Source organism: Sturnira hondurensis, unplaced genomic scaffold (genome assembly GCF_014824575.4).
Source record: "Sturnira hondurensis isolate 20B ecotype Veracruz unplaced genomic scaffold, ASM1482457v3 Scaffold0011291, whole genome shotgun sequence".
Taxonomy (NCBI): domain Eukaryota; kingdom Metazoa; phylum Chordata; class Mammalia; order Chiroptera; family Phyllostomidae; genus Sturnira; species Sturnira hondurensis.
The window spans coordinates 2,422,788-2,440,111 of NW_028083922.1; the positions used below are offsets into that span (position 1 = coordinate 2,422,788).

The window sequence follows — 17,324 nt, forward strand, 5'->3', positions numbered from 1 at the left end:
GAGCTTCTGTCTAGTACTTGAGACCAATTGTTGTTTTCTCATCGGAGAGCATAGTGTTTATGTTATTTTCCTGTTATGAATTCTTGTTTAAACAATCTTCCATTTATTATGGTTCCTCCAGGCTGGGGCTTCTGCTCTAATTCAATTCCTCCTGTTCTCTACCCCGGAATACCTTCCACCTGCTGACAAATATCTCTGATGCCACCTTCCTCTCAGGGTTGCCGAGTTTCTCATCTGTTCATCATGTCTCCCAATTTGCTGCCTTTATAGGTAACATGCTGTTTCTTTGGGGACTCTGACTCTGAATGGCCATTCAATGACCCACTCACCCATCTATCCACTTACACAGCCATCCATCATCCATCCATCCATCCCACCAGGAGTTACTGCTATGTTCCAGGCACCATCTTCTGTGACTGTATCTTTAGAGAACATGTTGCACCTGGCAGGTTGTGTTTCCTTCCAGCACTTATCACTAGATCTATGTCATTCAACTCCACTGAGTGGACTCAGGCACAGGCATCCTCACCACCCACTGCCACCCCTGGGGTCAGGCTCTGCTGGCTGCTCTGTCTAGTGGTCCTTCATTGGGATTTCTCATTTGCCTACATCTGACAGAATCTTCAATTCAGTTTTTTCATTCTTTCTTTTATAATTCTGATCACTATTATGAAAATATTTAGTTTAACATTTTAAATTCAATTATTGTTAGCTTTATGGTATCCCTTGGACTTTGTTCATGAAGACGCAGGATCTGGTCCGTGTGAACCTGATTTGGTTGTTCCAGACACGTTCCAATTCTTTCTAAGTTGTACAGTTAGTTCATATTTATTCCACTCCTACTTTTGTCTTGGTGAATTTTAATGCTGTGTTCTTCAGAGGAATTTTATACCATTTTACTAAAAATCTCTCATACTTTCAAGACACTTATGAATGGAAAAAAACAGAGTGGCAAAGAACAAATGTCTTGCCAATTTAGGCAACCTTAGAGAGTGACAGGACCAAAGAGAAAGACTTTTGGTGCTCTCTTTAGACTNCGTTCCAATTCTTTCTAAGTTGTACAGTTAGTTCATATTTATTCCACTCCTACTTTTGTCTTGGTGAATTTTAATGCTGTGTTCTTCAGAGGAATTTTATACCATTTTACTAAAAATCTCTCATACTTTCAAGACACTTATGAATGGAAAAAACAGGGTGGCAAAGAACAAATGTCTTGCCAATTTAGGCAACCTCAAAGAGTGACAGGACCAAAGAGAAAGACTTTTGGTGCTCTCTTTAGACTCCTCAATAGGTGGTTATTGTTCTGCTTTGCAAATAATTGTTTAAAATGATTTCCTTTGAAGTGGTAGATTTGTACTGCAAAACAGCAAAATGATAGAAAAGAGATAAAGAATTAAGACATAATAAAATTATTTGGTTTAAAAGAGTATGAAAAGACATTTAATAATCTGAAAATATGGAGATTTTTTTTACTTAAAAATTAGTGGCATGCATAATGAGTTAATCCAAAAGCAAGTGCTCAATGCAAACCAAGTGCTCAACTCGGTGAACTGGTTGAATACATAAACATCTCAGGGAGAGGGCATTGGTCCTTTTGGAGGAAGACTGTTGGAATATGGATGCTGCTCTCTGGAAGGTCAGGGTCCCGGGATTTGGATGGTGACATTCAAAGACAAGCAGATGCCTCTGGAATCCGGACACTTTCATTTAAGCTTCCGGACACTGTGTTCTGAACGAGCACTTGAATAGTTCCTCTGGGCAAAGTCCTTAGATGTGGTGGCTGAAAGCCAGTCCTGTTATCTCCCCAGTCCTCCTCCTCTCAACTCGATAACAATTCGCTTGATTCCCAAGTGAAATGCTTCTCTTCCCTCAGAGTCTTTGATCTGGCGTGTCAGCGTCACATCGGATTGCGTCACCTGCTCTCTTCTCTCCTTGCTGTATCATCTTACTCTGCTTCTCCTGAACTGCATGTTCCTTCACATTTGGATGATTGTTTGGAAACGCTGCCTTGACATTTTCCCTATTGTATCATGTGTCTTGTGCTCCCACTCTCTGGTGGGAATGAGAATGCACAGTTGAAAGAAACCCAAATAGTTAACAAGATAGAATGGAAGCCTTGCAGTGTGTGCCATGCACTGGAGTCCGTCTGAAGAGACATCCTTACACAAAAAACCGAACTTCTTTAAAAGCATTGCATATAATTCACTTAAAGTATTAAATTTAAAATTTAGAAAACTCTAAATCTGCATGGACTCCGATCAATTTATTTTCTTGTACCTTTTTTTGAAAATTGTTAAGATCTACATACAAAATTATGCGTTTCTCTCTGTTATTTATTATAGCATGGTAGATATAATTTATTATGAAATAGTATTACAGCATGTCATATGCTATTTAAACATGATCACAATTATCTGGACCTCCATCAAATGTATAATTATTATAGTTCTGACTTATTAAGCACATACTACATAAAACAGTGTTTTTCAAACAGGTGCACCTCAGAATTACCTGGGGAAGTTTTTAAAATCCCACTTCTTAGGCCACACCCCCGGACCAATTATACAAGAAGCTCAGGGGGTGAGACCCAGTCATCAGTATTCTCTAACGTTCCTTGGCAAGGTGTACTCAGATTTGAGAACCAGTGATGCAAAACTTTGCAGCTCCCGTTGTTCTGTGTGCCAGCAGTACTGGCGTTACCTGGGAGCTCGTTGGAACCCTCGAGTCCCAGCCCATGCTTACTGACTCAGAACCTGCATTTTCTCAAGACCCCAAGATGCTTCTATAGGTGCTTTAAAATTTGGGAAGCACCGATGGACATGGACGGGCACTCTGCTAAGCATTTCAAGCCTGGTCATACACAGACAATTTATTACCCTTCTACAGTGTGCTGGGCACCATTCGAGGCTTAAATTTATCACTGCCTGGCAAAGTGGTGTTTGAGCCTTATTTTATGAGGAAATGGCGTATCCGGCAGGCTAACTATCTCAAAAACAGGCTCAGCCAGGATTTGTATCCTGTTACTCTAAAACACAGCTTTTCCCACAAGAGCAAGCTGTTTCTAAGTATAGTTCTCCGGTAAGCCAAACAAACAATGCTTCCTAAATCTTTACCTTATTAATAACATCTTTAATCTGTTCATCAGGAAGAGAATTAAAGGTAAGATTGCCTGGTGAAACATGCCATTCCTGGCAGAGAAACACAGTGAGGTGACGAGTTGTTTGTTAATCACCGATGCAGAAGGTGGGAGGCACAATGAAAATATTCCCCTTTCCTTAGGACTGAGTCCCAGGGGAAACACTGAATATTCATTTTAAAGAGGAAGTCTATTCTCCGTTAGTTGTGTGTGGGCTCTAGTGCACCTGACTTCGGGAACTGGTTTGGAAGAACCAAAATTGCCTGTGGGGTAGCTTCATGTAATTCAACATACATTCTTGTCATCGCGCTCAGCTGTTTGCCTCAAGGGCATCATTCCGGGGCTACTTGTTCAAAGATTTTGTGTGAGCAGTTCATGGGGACTCTAGTAGCTGGAATGTGAGGGATATTTGATGTGACTGCAGGTGTGCTCAGTGATGTACATGGTAGGCACGGATATTATTTTAACTAAATAATAATAATGATCTGCCACTGTAGTTCTTTTTCACAAATCTAACTCTCGGCTACCATGTGTCAGTTTCCTTCCCAAATTAGAGATGACTTTAGTGGAACATTTCTAAGATACAGTAAATGTAGTAAAATAGAATAGGCAAAATAAACCTACCTTTTCACTTAATTATAAGTATTTTTTCCTGACATTAAAAATCATAAACATGCAACAGCTTTTCAAAATTATTGTGAACATTTTGATCTATGGCTACTTCCTAATGTACTTCACCACCATCATACCTTGACCACATCACTTTTTCTCAATTTTATATGAACATTTTTCTCCATAAACCTTTGTTCATAATTTAGATAATTTCCTTAGGATGTTTTTCCTAATTGAACATAGTGAGTTAGAGAGTATAACTATTAAAATTAGAAAGGGCATATATTAATTTACAATGAAAGAGATAATTATCAAAAAGGCCACTCATCATCACAATCTCTCCTTGTCATGGAAAAGTGCAGATGTTTTGTCCTGACTGGTGTGGCTCAGTGGGCTGGGCGTTGTCCCCACAAACCGAGAGGGGAATGATGCCCCTCTCAATCGCTGGTTCAATTTGCGTTCAGAGCACATGCCTGGCTTGTGGGCCAGGTTCTCTGTTGGGCATATGTAAGAGGCAGTCGATTGATGGTTTTCTTGCACATTGATGTTTCCCTCCCTCTCCTTCTCCTTCCTTCCTCTCCATAACTAAATAAATAAATAGAAAAAAGTACAGATACTTTGAAGGTTCATGATAGATGTCGTACGTTTCCTTTCCAGAAAGTTTATTCATGTGCACATTTGCACCAAAGAGCTGGTGTTTGAACACCAACTGCCCCTGCAGGACTTGTGGTGGCTGGAGGTCAGTGCGGCAGGACATCAGTCTGGGCAGCAGCAGAGCTGTGACAGCAGGGAGTTAACCCTAGCCCTGCCACTTCTGAGCTCTGTCACGTCAGTGATCATCTGTGAGTGCTGTTTTCTGCAAAAAAACATTCAAGTTATTTAGCAAAAACAAGAATTCCAAGAGGATGAACCAGGACACAGGCACAATCAGATCTATTGGACAACTGCAGTCATCAGGATATTATCTCCTTTCTCAGATCTTCTTTTGTCTTTTTGGGTTCATTCACAGGTGGAATTTTTCTACTTTGTGGCAAAATGTATGCTTAGTTAGCTTGCCACTCAGATATTCCTCCTAAATAACAATCCAGGGTAGAAGGTACGAAGTCCTCTTCTTCTATATCCAGGCCGATTTCTGAAAGTGATTCTAATTGTCTGTGTCTTATCTCCATCCTTAGACCAATCTCCCTGTCCTGGGGATGTATATTTTGATTGGCAGCCACAGTTATGTGTCCATTTCTGTGATTGAAAGTGATATAGTAAATTCACTTTTAAAAAAATTGAAAATCTACCAGAATAGAAAAGGGAAGCCACTCAGAGAAAAAGTTTGAAGACTGACAAAAAAGTCATTGTGGAAGACAAAAATTATTCATCGTGTAATTCTCTGAGCTCCAGTTTCTTCAATGATATAATTAAGGAATTGAATATGATAATCTCTGAAATATTTTGAAAACCTTATTAACTTACCTCTCAAGGTAACAGATGTTAGTGTAAAAATGAAAGCAATACAAATGAATGAGTTAATTAGTGTATCTATTTATTTAGGGTTAGCATGCAGTAGAGTTTATTCAGCACCCATTCTTCCAGAGGACCTCTCACAAGTGTCATTGCAATGAGCACTTCACAAATTTGTAATATAAAAGAGGAAAAATCACCTAGCCTCCAAATTAGTATATGTTTTCTAGGTCCCCTCCCACTACTGTGTATTACCAATAGTCATTTTACAAGATTTTATCTACTGTTGGGCTGCTAGAATAAAAACACCACAGAATGGGTGGCTTCTCAACAGTAGACGTTCGTTGCTCACAGTGCTGGAGGCTGGAAGTCTGAGATCCGGTGCCAGCATGGTCGGGGGGGGGGGGCCCTTTCCACCCTTTTTGCTGTGTCCTCACACGGTGGAAGGAAGTGGGAGCTCTTTGGAGCCGCTTTTATAAGAACATGAATTCCTTCATAAGGGCTCCACCTTCATAACCTATTCACCTCCCAAACAACCTTCCTCTTAATACCATCACATTGGGGGTTAGGATTTCAACATATGAATTTGAGGGAAAAACAAACATTTAGTCCATAAGAAATAGCATATGCAGTTATATTTTGTTTAATCTAATTTATTTTATTTTGATTTGATCTTTATTATATTTTTTCTATTACCATTTAGTCTCCTTATTCCCCCTGTTGCCTAGCAATCACCACACTGTTGTCCATGTCCCTGAGTCCTTTTTCCTCAATTGCTCCATATATACATATATGATGACTCACCAAAGGGTAGTGTGAATTTACACTCACACTGACAGTGATGGAGAGAACTTGCTTCCCTATATCTTCATCAAAGCAGGGTCTGTTTTCTTTTCTTTATTTTTTAAAAGATTTTATTTATTCATTTTCAGAGAGAGGGGAAGAGGAGGAGAGAGAGGGAGGGAAACATCAATGTGTGGTTGCCTCTCATGCATCCCCTGCTGGGTACTGGCCTGCAATCCAGGCATGTGCCCTGACTGGGAATTGAACCACGGTTGTTTGGTTCACAGGCCTGCACTCAATCCACTGAGCTACACCAGCCAGGGCAGGGTCTGTTTTCTTAATCTTTGCTAATCTAACAGATAAAATATATCTGACCAAATATAATTGACCAAATTCTTCAATTTATTTTTAAGGCTTGTCCTAAGATGATCCTGGCTTATATAGTCAATGATCATTTTTATAATTTCATATAAATTGGGTCAATATGGTAAAGTTTTATGGATTTTGAAGGGCTACACATGAATCACAATAGAAGAGTTCTGCTCATTAATTTATTCAACAACAATTTCCTGAGTGCCTACTATGTGTAAGACACTCTGATTGGTAGTGATGATCTAGAAGTAAATAAAATAGATATGATTCCTGTTCTCTTCCTTAAGGAAAGACAATGAATATTGCACAATTGACTACTAAATGGAAAATAAAGTGCATTGGGGATTTAAAATAAGGGGACCAGACTTTACCTGAAGAAATAATTAAGCTTCTCTGAGAGAGTGACATTTATATTGAAACCCAAAGGATGAGTCGGCTACAGGAGTGAGGGCAGAGAAACTTCTAGGCAGAGGGTGGCTAGTGGGAAACCTGGGAAGGGCTGGAGTTGAGAGGAGTGTGGTCCGTTTAAAGAAATCCAAATTGGCTGGAGCAGAGCAAACAGTGGTACAGGCTGTGCTGTGATCAGGTGGGCCAGACCAGACCATGTGGGTCCAGTTGGCTATGGTAGAGATTTTGGATCTTTTTCTAAGGAAAATGGAGAACTCCTTTCAGGTTTTAAGCAGTGGAGTGACATGATTGTATTTGCATTTAAAACGATCACTCTAGCTGGAGTGTGGATAATGGATTGGAGATGAGCAAGATGAAAGTGTGCAGAGCTCATCAGCAGTCTGTTGCAGTGGTCCGGGCAAGAGAGGGAGCGGGTGAGGACAGCAGAGGTAGAGAAACGAGGGGAGATATGGGCGATGGGTGGAGGAGAGAATCTACAGGACTTCGGGGCGAGAGAGGAGTTAAGGGTGCATATGATAAAAGGTTTGCCTAGATGGCATTTAGATGCCTTTGCATCTCTGATGTGGTAACACCCCATGAGCCTTGGGCATAACAGGGTCACCCAAATTTGAACTTTTTCTGTTGGGAAATATACTTGGCTCTAGGGAGAAAAAAATTCCTCAAACACAGCAAGATTCCTCAAAGCTGGGATAAAATAAAGCACAACAATGGTAATAATGAAGCTTGTGTATTACTTTTTCAACATTTGAAGTTTATTTATTTGGAAACAGCTTTATTAATATACAAGTGACATTCAGTGAACGACGTATATTTAAAGACTGCAACTTGGCATGTTTTGATACATATATACAACCATGACACCATCACCACATCCAAGAGAGTACATGTGTCCCTCACCCCCAGACGTCTCCTTGTGCCCCTGGGTAGTCTCCCTCTGCCACGCCACCCCCAGGCAACCACTGATCTACTTTTTATTATTGATTAGTTTGTGTTTTTAGAGTTAAATGGAACAATACCACATTGCACTCTTTTTTTTTGTAGGGGGAGGTCTGACTTCTTTTATTCACGAAGCTCGTTTACATACATCTGTCCTATCTAATTATTATAGCAATAACCCTATTATCAAAAAACCAATATTCAAAGAGGCTAAGTCCCAAGGTCACCCAGCTAAATAGTGACAGTGATGGTCTCAGAGCCCATGCTTTTCTCACCACCACACACAGCCAGGCCAGCACGCCCCCGCAGTACTAAGTCTTGGAGGTGCTTCATTCCACTCAAAGAGGAATGGTTCTACCCGTGTCTTATGGGTTTGGAGGTTGGAATCATGTCCTGGAGTATCTGAAGATGAGCCCCTTACCTCCCATGACAGGGCAGGTGTAAAGAATGTTAGTGGTAGAGCAAAGGGACACGAGTGGTCTGAAGTTTTGTGGGATCTTCAGCTGTGAAGGCCCCTGAGGGCCTGGACTGGTGGAGACAGGGGGATCGGGAGAGATCGCAGAGATTGTGCCCAGAACTCAGGGCAGGCCTGGGTTTCGCAGAAGGTGGGACAACAGCGCTGGCTGCCCCGCTCTGCCTCAGCCAGGGCAGCTCTGTTCTTATCTGTCTCATACATGGTGCTTCTGGGCCGGTTCTTTTTTGAAAGGAGATCTTTGCCCTTAAAAAGGTTTAAAAATCACTGATCTGGTTTAATATTGCACTTACAGGTGAGGACACCAAGGCCTTGGTGAGGTTGCCAGATAAAGGGCAGGATACAAAGTCAAATTTGAATTTCAAATGGACAAAAATATTTTTTTAGTGTATAAATATGTCTCAGATATGGTATGGGAGAGAATTTATATGCACAATTATTTATTTTTCCTGAATCTGACAGCACTACGCCTGCAGAGGTAACTGCTCCGAACGCCGAGGCGGCTGAGGCACAAGGAGGGAAGTGGGTGGCTGGTTTGGATGGACAAGACTGTGTCCACAAGTGAACCTTGGAGGGACTCTGCTCCATAAACGTACAGACCCTCCCTTGCTGGAGGTCCAAAAGTTGTTTTCAGCAGAGCTGCATTTGTTCAAGTTTGGGGTGGGGAGAGTGTTGGGAACTGCTCTGCCTGGTTTCGGTAGTTGTAACTGCCCTCCATGGCTAAGGCTGAGTGAGCGACCTCCAGAATGCGAGCCACTAAGGAGACAAAGCTTGTCTCTGGCAGCAGCGCTGCTTCTGCTTCATCCCCTGCCCCCAACACCTGGTCAGTTAGTCAAAGATGGGTAAGACCCCTCAGAAGGGGGGCAACCTAAGCCAGACACAATCACTTGGGAGGCCCTCAAGGAAGGACTCGGGGGGGCTGCAACAAAGAGAGAGTGATGGACCCTGGCCCCCCAGCTATTCTGACATAGCCTGAGTCCCCATTTCTGTCTGGGAGAAGTGCTTTCTGGCTCTAATCCACTTAAGCCTGAAAACCTATGATGGGGAAGGTGGTACAGTCCCTTGCTGGCTAGAGTGGGATCTGGGGTGATCAGGCATAAGAAAGAATTCGTAAAGTCCTGTGAAACCTGCTTTGCCAAGAGCGCTTTCATTCACATGATAGGGGTTCAAGCAGTAAATGAGTATGTCTCCTAAAATTTTGTAACCCCCTTACCTGACAGACACTGACTCATAATAAGCCCTCAGATATCTTTGAAATGTTATCTACTGTTTGATCCTTGCTGCCTGTATTCCTGTATATTACAACCCAATAAAAGCCATTGAGGAAGGGCCTCTTGGTCTTTCTCCTCTAAGAGATTGACCACCTCTTTTCCCCAAGCAGATCGTCTTGGTAGTTTCACTTTCATCCGTGGTGGACAGGGGGACTTTCGGGTAAAGTTGCCCCCACAGAACTGGTTAAAGGAGGCCGGCCAGGATAAGGCCAGTGGCCTGCTGGCGTCCACTATGCCTGCCTTGTCCCTGGGTATCTTGCCATCTTCTCTTCCCAACTGTGCCCTAGGATCTGGGAGCTGAGCAGCCCATGACACATAGGAGATGAGCCCCATGATAGCTCCAGCATGGGTGCCTGGTCACACTGAATCCTCATCCTCTAAGCTTCCAGCTTTCTCTCTCAAGCATGGGCAAGAAGAGAGGAGAGGGAGAGAGAAGAGGCCTGAAAGTTAACAAGCAAAATCACTGAAATGATCTCCTGTCTTCCTCTTCCCTGACTTGGCCTCATTAACACAGGAGGCTAATATTTGGCTCTGGAGCACAGCAGGACCGGAGCGCTCTCCAGGGGCTCTGTTAAATGTCATAAATTGTGAGAGCACAGCTTGAGGAGTTTGCGAATGGCATCTGAGCCTGAGGCCATCTAGTAATATTTATACTGTGGAAGTTCAGCCCTTTTCCCCCCTTTAGAAAAAGTTTCTGATTTGTTTCAGAGGATGTCCATCTTAATCACTGTTTCTGGTGCTCTAATGGGCGAGAAGCTCAGGGTCTGGAACCCAGGGAAAGGTTGCGGGAGAAACAAAAGTTTACACTTGGGGAGGTGCTCACAGGAGCTCATTTCTTGGACCTTTTATCCTGCTGAATGCTTTTTTCTCTTTGGGGCACAGTTAGGAAATGGGTCTCTAGCTGTCATGAGCAAAATCATACTTATTTTTAGTCTATAAAATCTGAGAATGAATTCAATTGACTGTTTAGTGATGTCCAAAGGGCATAAAACTCCTCAGCAGAAATGATGAAATATTGCCAAATACAATAAAATAGTTGTTATATATTACATATGTTCATTTTACCCTTCAAACAACACTATGAGGTGAGTACTGTTATCCCCATTTTAAAGGCTGAGAAACTAATCTCTGTCACAGACTCAAGCGTAAAACCATGCTGGCTGCTCACACTCAGGTTGCCTTCTGAAGCCTGTGGTCTGGCATTCCAGGCCCCTCACTCTGTACCCTGAACTGCCTTTTCAATTTTACCTCACATGACTCATCTGTGGGCACAACTCAGATGTGGCAGGTCTCACTGTCCTTGAGCTCACCAGGCACACTCCTTCTCTGAGGTTCTAAGTCCGTTGGGTACATTGGGAATATGGTCTGCCCATTTTTCCAAAATTATTCTATGCACCCTTGGGTCGGGTCCCAACTTCCACCCAGGCATCTTCATGGCCATTCCAGACTGCCAAGATTTCTCTCTTGGTCTGAATTATTGAAGAACTATTCCTCAGTTGGTCAAGCCTGTACAGTCCTGAAGTCATTTGTTCTGTCCCTCAAGTCACCTTGTTCTGTCTCTCCAGTCTGTGCTGTTTTTTAATGACTCATCTCTCTGTCTTCTTCCCTAAATAAATTATGAGCCACAGAAGGGAAGAGGCTCTGCATGAACACAATGGTCCCTCAGTCGGGATGAGGGGCTGGAGCTTTATTTTATACTTGCTGACTCTTACAGGCATCACCAAAGAGGTGAACACTGGTCTTTATGAGCAACTGGGATGCTCTTTGTGGCTGTTGGATTAGGCGTGGTCTAAAATTTAATATCGAATATAAGCAGACAGCTCTCTCACTTATGCAATGCTGGTCTTACCCAAATTCATTTTCCTCAAATTATTCCATAAAACACATAATAAGATTTTGGAGTTGAAGAAAGTTTGTGTTCTTACAGGAACAGAGTCAACTGTTGCGGGCAGTGGCTGCTGTAAGCAGGTCTGTCCCTTTCCTTCTGGCATTACTTCTCGACCATAGGACTCCTGATGCATCAGCTTATCGTATATCAGTGTTATTTGTGTCATTTTCCCATTAATTGCCATGAGTTCCCATTAAGTGCCTTTCCCATTAATTGCAGACCAATGATTTAGGAGAGACTAGAAGTCTGACTGAAGATGTAAGGGTAAAGTCCAGTGGTGCCAGCCGTGACTTTGTGTCTAGCTGTGGACAGTTCAATAGATTGAGCTCATGCTTATTTCTAAAATGCAAAAGTGGGTTCTGAGAGGGGACTGAAAGGAAGAGCATTTATGCTGCAGTATCCTTGACTTTCACTAAATATGAGTTTCGCAAGAACTTTCCTACCTGAACATTTGTGTGTCTCAGGGAGCATTCATTCGTCATTCATGAATCTGGGTAAGATGAACTGAAGGTGAAATATTTCTGTAAGCATTTTGTGTCTTTATCCTTTATGAGGATTCTCAGCTCACACCTATGGTACTTTGGGCCCCCAGGCTTGTCCTCAGCTTTCTTCACTGTCCAGAGAAAGCTGTCCATCCTTATGACAAAAGAGAGGAGGCCTTCTGGGGACAGAGAACAATGATTGCTTTTCTTTTATGTTCATCACAAAGATCGATAATCTACATATAATTTCCACATTGGGCCATAAGTATAAGTAATTACAGAATAATTAAATGTGCTAACGGTGGCCAGGACTGTTAAAAGAGCAATTATGTCACTAACCCCTCTGGGCTGCCTTCACTCTGAGTTGGAATGAAATAATTTGAAATATAAAATCAGATTTCAGAATGAACATTTCAGAGTCCTCATCTATTACACACTGTTTACCTATAATAGAACTTCTTCTTTCTTTCTCAAAATTTAATGAGCAGGTACTAGACTTAAGATTTCAAACACGGGCGGGGACAAAGGGAATTCAACCCTGCTGCCCCTACCTGCCTTATACATTTCTCTCCTAGATTCCTGCCAGCCTTTCAACATCTAGTTTGAATGCTGCTTTCTCTTGACTTCTGTGATCTTATTTGTCTGAGTCTCCCCAAGCCATAGTACTTTCTACTTCTGTAGTAGAATTCAGACTTCAAATTTACAGATGAAGAAACTAAAACCCAAACGACTTAAGACTTTTAAACTCAAATGCTTATAGGAACCAAACAAGATTTGAGGATAACGTTGGTACTGCACATGTGTTTGCTTGTGCTGACTGATACACACCGCAACAGATTGTTCTGTATTTGTATTTGCTTGGCTCCTATGGACATTTGAATTTAAAAGTCTTATCTTAAGGCACTTGAGTTTAGTTTTTTCTTCTATAAGTTTGCATTACTGTGTATGCCTACCCACAAAGTTATGAGTAAGATATATGAAAAATGCACTGTAAATTAATATAGAAAGGTTTTTATTACCAAGTAGTCATAAAATAAGACAGATTTTACCGAATTCTACTATAGAAGTAGAAGGTACTAAGTATCAATCCAAGTTTATTTCTCAATGGGGCTTCAGGTTCATGGTAGGTTGGCTGTGGCCCTTCTCTGTGTATCTTAAATTAACTTCAGGACCCAGGCCGACATGGGGACAGAGCTGGGAGTGAGGCACCACAGGACGGTATGGGTCTCTTCTGCTCACAAATCAAAACACACCCTTTTCCTTTGGTTTCTCTAATGGCTGTGCATGAACCAGACATTCATCCTGCATCAGGGTTGGCGAACTAAAAGGTTGACAAAAATCAGGAGAAGGACAATATTTTGTGGCCTACAAAACTTACATGAAATTCAAATTGTAGTGTTTCTATCAATTAAGTTTTATTTGGACAAAGTTAATCTGTTTGTGTGTTGTCTATGTCTTGTTCATCCTATAATAGCAGAGATGACTTACAGAAGTCTGCACAATTTAAAATACGTACTGTCTGGCCCTTACAGACAGTACCCCCTTACAGAGGGTTTGCTGTACCCTGCCTTATATCACTAGTCAGAAAACAACTCAGTCAGGTAGGAGCTCAGTCTAGGTTAGTTTTAGCTGGTTTTTGTTTGCATAGAATGGGCAATGTGTTTGGAATTCAGGGCCACTATGTACTGCTGTGCATACCAGGGGCTGTTGATCCCACAGTCTCTAGTGTGACAGGAGCTCCTAGACTTGTGTGATGGGGCAACAAGGCTATTAGCGTCTGCATGCAGAAGGTTTCTTATTCTTACTTAGAGCACTTTCAGAATGGTATTGAATTCTAGCTAATGCAAAACTACCCTAAATTATATTAAAAGCAAATGATAGCCTGTAGGGAACATTGACAACAAATATGGTAGGCCAAAGACAGATATTTTAATGCATAAAAATTCTTGCAAATTAATAAAAGATAAATACTAGGAATTTTAAAATGACTAAAGTTAAAACTATTTAAGTAACTGTCCAAATATATATGATAAAATTTTAACCTTACCAATAAACAAAGAAATGCCAATTAAAATAGGGAACTCCAAATTTTAACTCCAATTTAATATTGGCAAAATAACAGACAAGCCCACCATTGGCAAAGGAGCAAGGAATAGGGCTCATTCTATGAATGTGCCCAATTTTGATGGGTAGCTTGTTAAGATAAACTGAAAGCTTAAAAGCATTTATACTCAGACTTTGCCTGGAGAAATTTACCTTAAGAAACTAATAAGTAGAGATGCACAAAGAGATTTATGTACAAGAACTTTTACTACTAATGTTACTTCTAATAGAGACAACTTAACTATCCAACAGTAAATGCTAGATAATCCTTGAAATCATGCTGTAGAAGGAAAATTAATGTCATGGGAAGCAGTTTATGGTGTATCATTAAGTGAAATAAACAGGATACAAATAGCATATAGAATATACTCCAATTTTTCTCTTTTTCCCCCAATTTTTTTATTTAATTATTTTTCAAGTACAGATTTCTGTCTATTACTCCCATCCCATCCCACCCCCATGTTCCCCCCTCCCTCCCATTTCCACCCTTCTCAGTTGTTGTCCATGTATCCTTTATATATGTTCCTCTAAATCCCTCCCCTATTTCCCCTGAAATTCCCTCCCCTCTCCCCCTGGCCACTGTCAGCCTGTTCTCTATTTCAGTGTCTTTAGTTATATTTTGCTTGCTTGTTTGTTTTGTTGTTTAGCTTCCTGTTAAAGGTGAGATCATATGGTATTTGTCCTTCAACACCTGGCTTATTTCACTCAGCATAATGCTTTCCAGTTCCATCCATGATGTTGCAAAGGGTAGGAGATCCTGCTTTCGTTCTGCAGCATAAAATTCCATTGTGTAAATGTACCATAGTTTTTTGATCCATTCATTTACTGTTGGGCACCTAGGTTGCTTCCAACTCTTGGCTATTGTAAATTGTGCTGCTGTGAACACTGGGGTGCATACGTTCTTTGGGATTGGTGTTTTAGGGTTCTTAGGATATAATCCTAGCAGTGGAATTGCTGGGTCAAAAGGCAAGTCCAATTTTAGTTTTCTGAGAAAAATTCCACACTGTTTCCCATAATGGTTGTACCAGTCTGCAATCCCACCAACAGTGGACCAGAGTCCCCTTTTCCCCACACCCTCTCCAACATTTGTTGTTTATTGCTTTGTTTATGATAGCCATTCTCACTGGTGTAAAGTGGTATCTCATTGTGGTTTTAATTTGCATCTCTCTGATAGCAAGTGATATTGAGCATCTCTTCATGTGTCTCTGGATCCTCTGTATGTCCTCCTTGGAGAAGGGTCTGTTCAAGTCCTTTTCCCATTTTTTAATTGGGTTAGTTGTCTTCTTAGAGTGGAGTCATGTGAGTTCTTTGTATATTTTGGAGATTAAACCTTTGTCTGAGGTATCATTGGCAAATATGTTTTCCCATACAGTTGGTTGTCTTTATTTTAGTGCTGTTTTCTTTAGCCGCACAGAAGCTTTTTAATTTGATGAGATCCCATTTGTTTATTCTTTCCTTTATAGTCCTTGCTCTAGGGGACATATCAGTAAAAATATTGCTGCGTGGAATATCTGAGATTTTCCTGCCAATGCTCTCCTCTAGGGCTTTAATGGTGTCACGGCTTATATTTAAGTCTTTTATCCACCTTGAATTAATTTTGGTGTATGGTGTAAGTTGGTGCTCGAGTTTCATTTTTTTGCATGTAGCTGTCCGGTTCTCCCAACACCATTTGTTGAAGAGGCTATCTTTACCCCATTTTATGTTACTGCCCCCTTTTGTTGAATATTAATTGACTGTAGAGAGTTGGGTTTATTTCTGGGTTCTCTATTCTGTTCCATTGGTCTATGTGCCTGTTTTTATGCAAAAATATGGAACGCTTCACGAATTTGCGTGTCATCCTTGTGCAGGGGCCATGCTAACCTTCTCTGTATCGTTCCAATTTTAGTATATGTGCTGCCGAAGTGAGCACCAATTTTTCTAAAGACAACAGCAGAAGAGAAATGTAAATGAACAAAAAAGTGCTGGTGTTTATTTACTAAACTGTCAATAGTAGTTAACTCTGAGTTTGTGGATAATGATTGATTTACATTATTACCTTTGTGCTTTTCTGTACTTTACTGTTTCTACTTTATAAACACTTAATTACCTTGGTAATCAGAAAAAAATTAAACATGTTTGGCTTGAGGAAACTGACTTACAGAATGCTTGTGAGTATATGGGGACCATGGAAACTTCTGCATTACTTCCCGAGCTTGAAGAAAGTTATTTTTGAGTAAATTATGGGCTTTTGTTTTCTTTGACACACTAGAAAATCTGTGATTCCTGATGTTCGCAGAGAACATCCTGCTTTGGTCTCTCTCACCTGGGCATTAAAGAGAAAATATTTTGCTTGGATGCTCTGAGGTATTTAGAGAATTGTCTCAGCTCAGCAGGCTGCTTTATTACTATAGCTGTGGCTTCATCAGAGGCCAGAGCACTTTCTGAGCTGGGATGATCCTGCTTTGAATAGAAGTGGTCTTCCAAATTGGGGTGGGCCCCTGCAGCATGTGGTCTTCATTGAGAGTCTGCACACTGCCCCACCCCCTCGGATGCACGGGCACCTCCTCACTCCAGCCCAGGCTCGTCTCCCAGGGAGCAGCTGCCTATGGCCGGGTTCTCTTTGGAAAGGTTGCCGACTGCTACTCAAGAAAATTGCTTTTGTTCTCCAGTTTTTGTTCTTACTAGTCTGGCCCGAGTTTTCTGTGGCCAATGAAATTCTAGGCAAAGTTTGGAGAAAGTTAAATACTTTTCTTAGGTCTGAAGCTAGAAATCTAGAAAGTTACCGGCAAAAGCCTGTTCGTTTCTTTTGGAAGACAGTTTTTGCTTGGCCTCTCACACCTGGTGCCATCACAGTGTATATTACCTGACATCTCTGGTGTCGTGATTCTTCCTCTCCTTTCTTAGGATTCACGTGGGTCAGGTGTTCATAGGCAGGCATGGCAGAATGGAAGGGGCCCAGAATGGCTCTGGTCAGCCTTTGGGAGCCAAGAGAGGGTTGGTCTGGCCAGCACAGAAGAGGTTCAAGGAATGGGGGACCAGCCTGGTATAGCACAGCCCTCCTGTCCCAACAGGTGGAATTATGGGGTGAAAGTGTTCTGAATTCCTGGTGAGCAGCCAGTCAGTGGGCGGCAGGGCACCAGCCACCAGGTTCAGAGATGCCAGACGCTTAGCACAACAGCCTGGTAAAGGTCTTGCACTGGCTGGGTGGACCTGTGGAAAAGTATGGGCTTTGGAGCTGGACAGTCCTGGGTTTGATCCTGGCTTCACCTCTGCCTCACTGCGTGCTGCTGATGGAGGCCTCGCTGTCTTACCTGCGAGTAGGGCTAACGTCTCCTAGCTCTGCAAGGTGTTGGGAGAATTAACTGAGAGAAGTTGTATAATGCATTAGAACACAGCAGACACACTAAAGGACCTTCTTAAGGCTCTTGTG

The 17,324-nt window shown here is 41.7% G+C and overlaps 1 non-coding gene across 1 annotated transcript; it reads right to left on the reverse strand.

Moving 5' to 3' along the window:
- Positions 1–15,717: 15,717 nt before the first annotated feature.
- LOC118996389 (U6 spliceosomal RNA) lies at positions 15,718–15,824 on the reverse strand. Its single transcript, XR_005068475.1, has one exon. It is a non-coding gene; the product is annotated as a U6 spliceosomal RNA (small nuclear RNA).
- Positions 15,825–17,324: the final 1,500 nt, after the last annotated feature.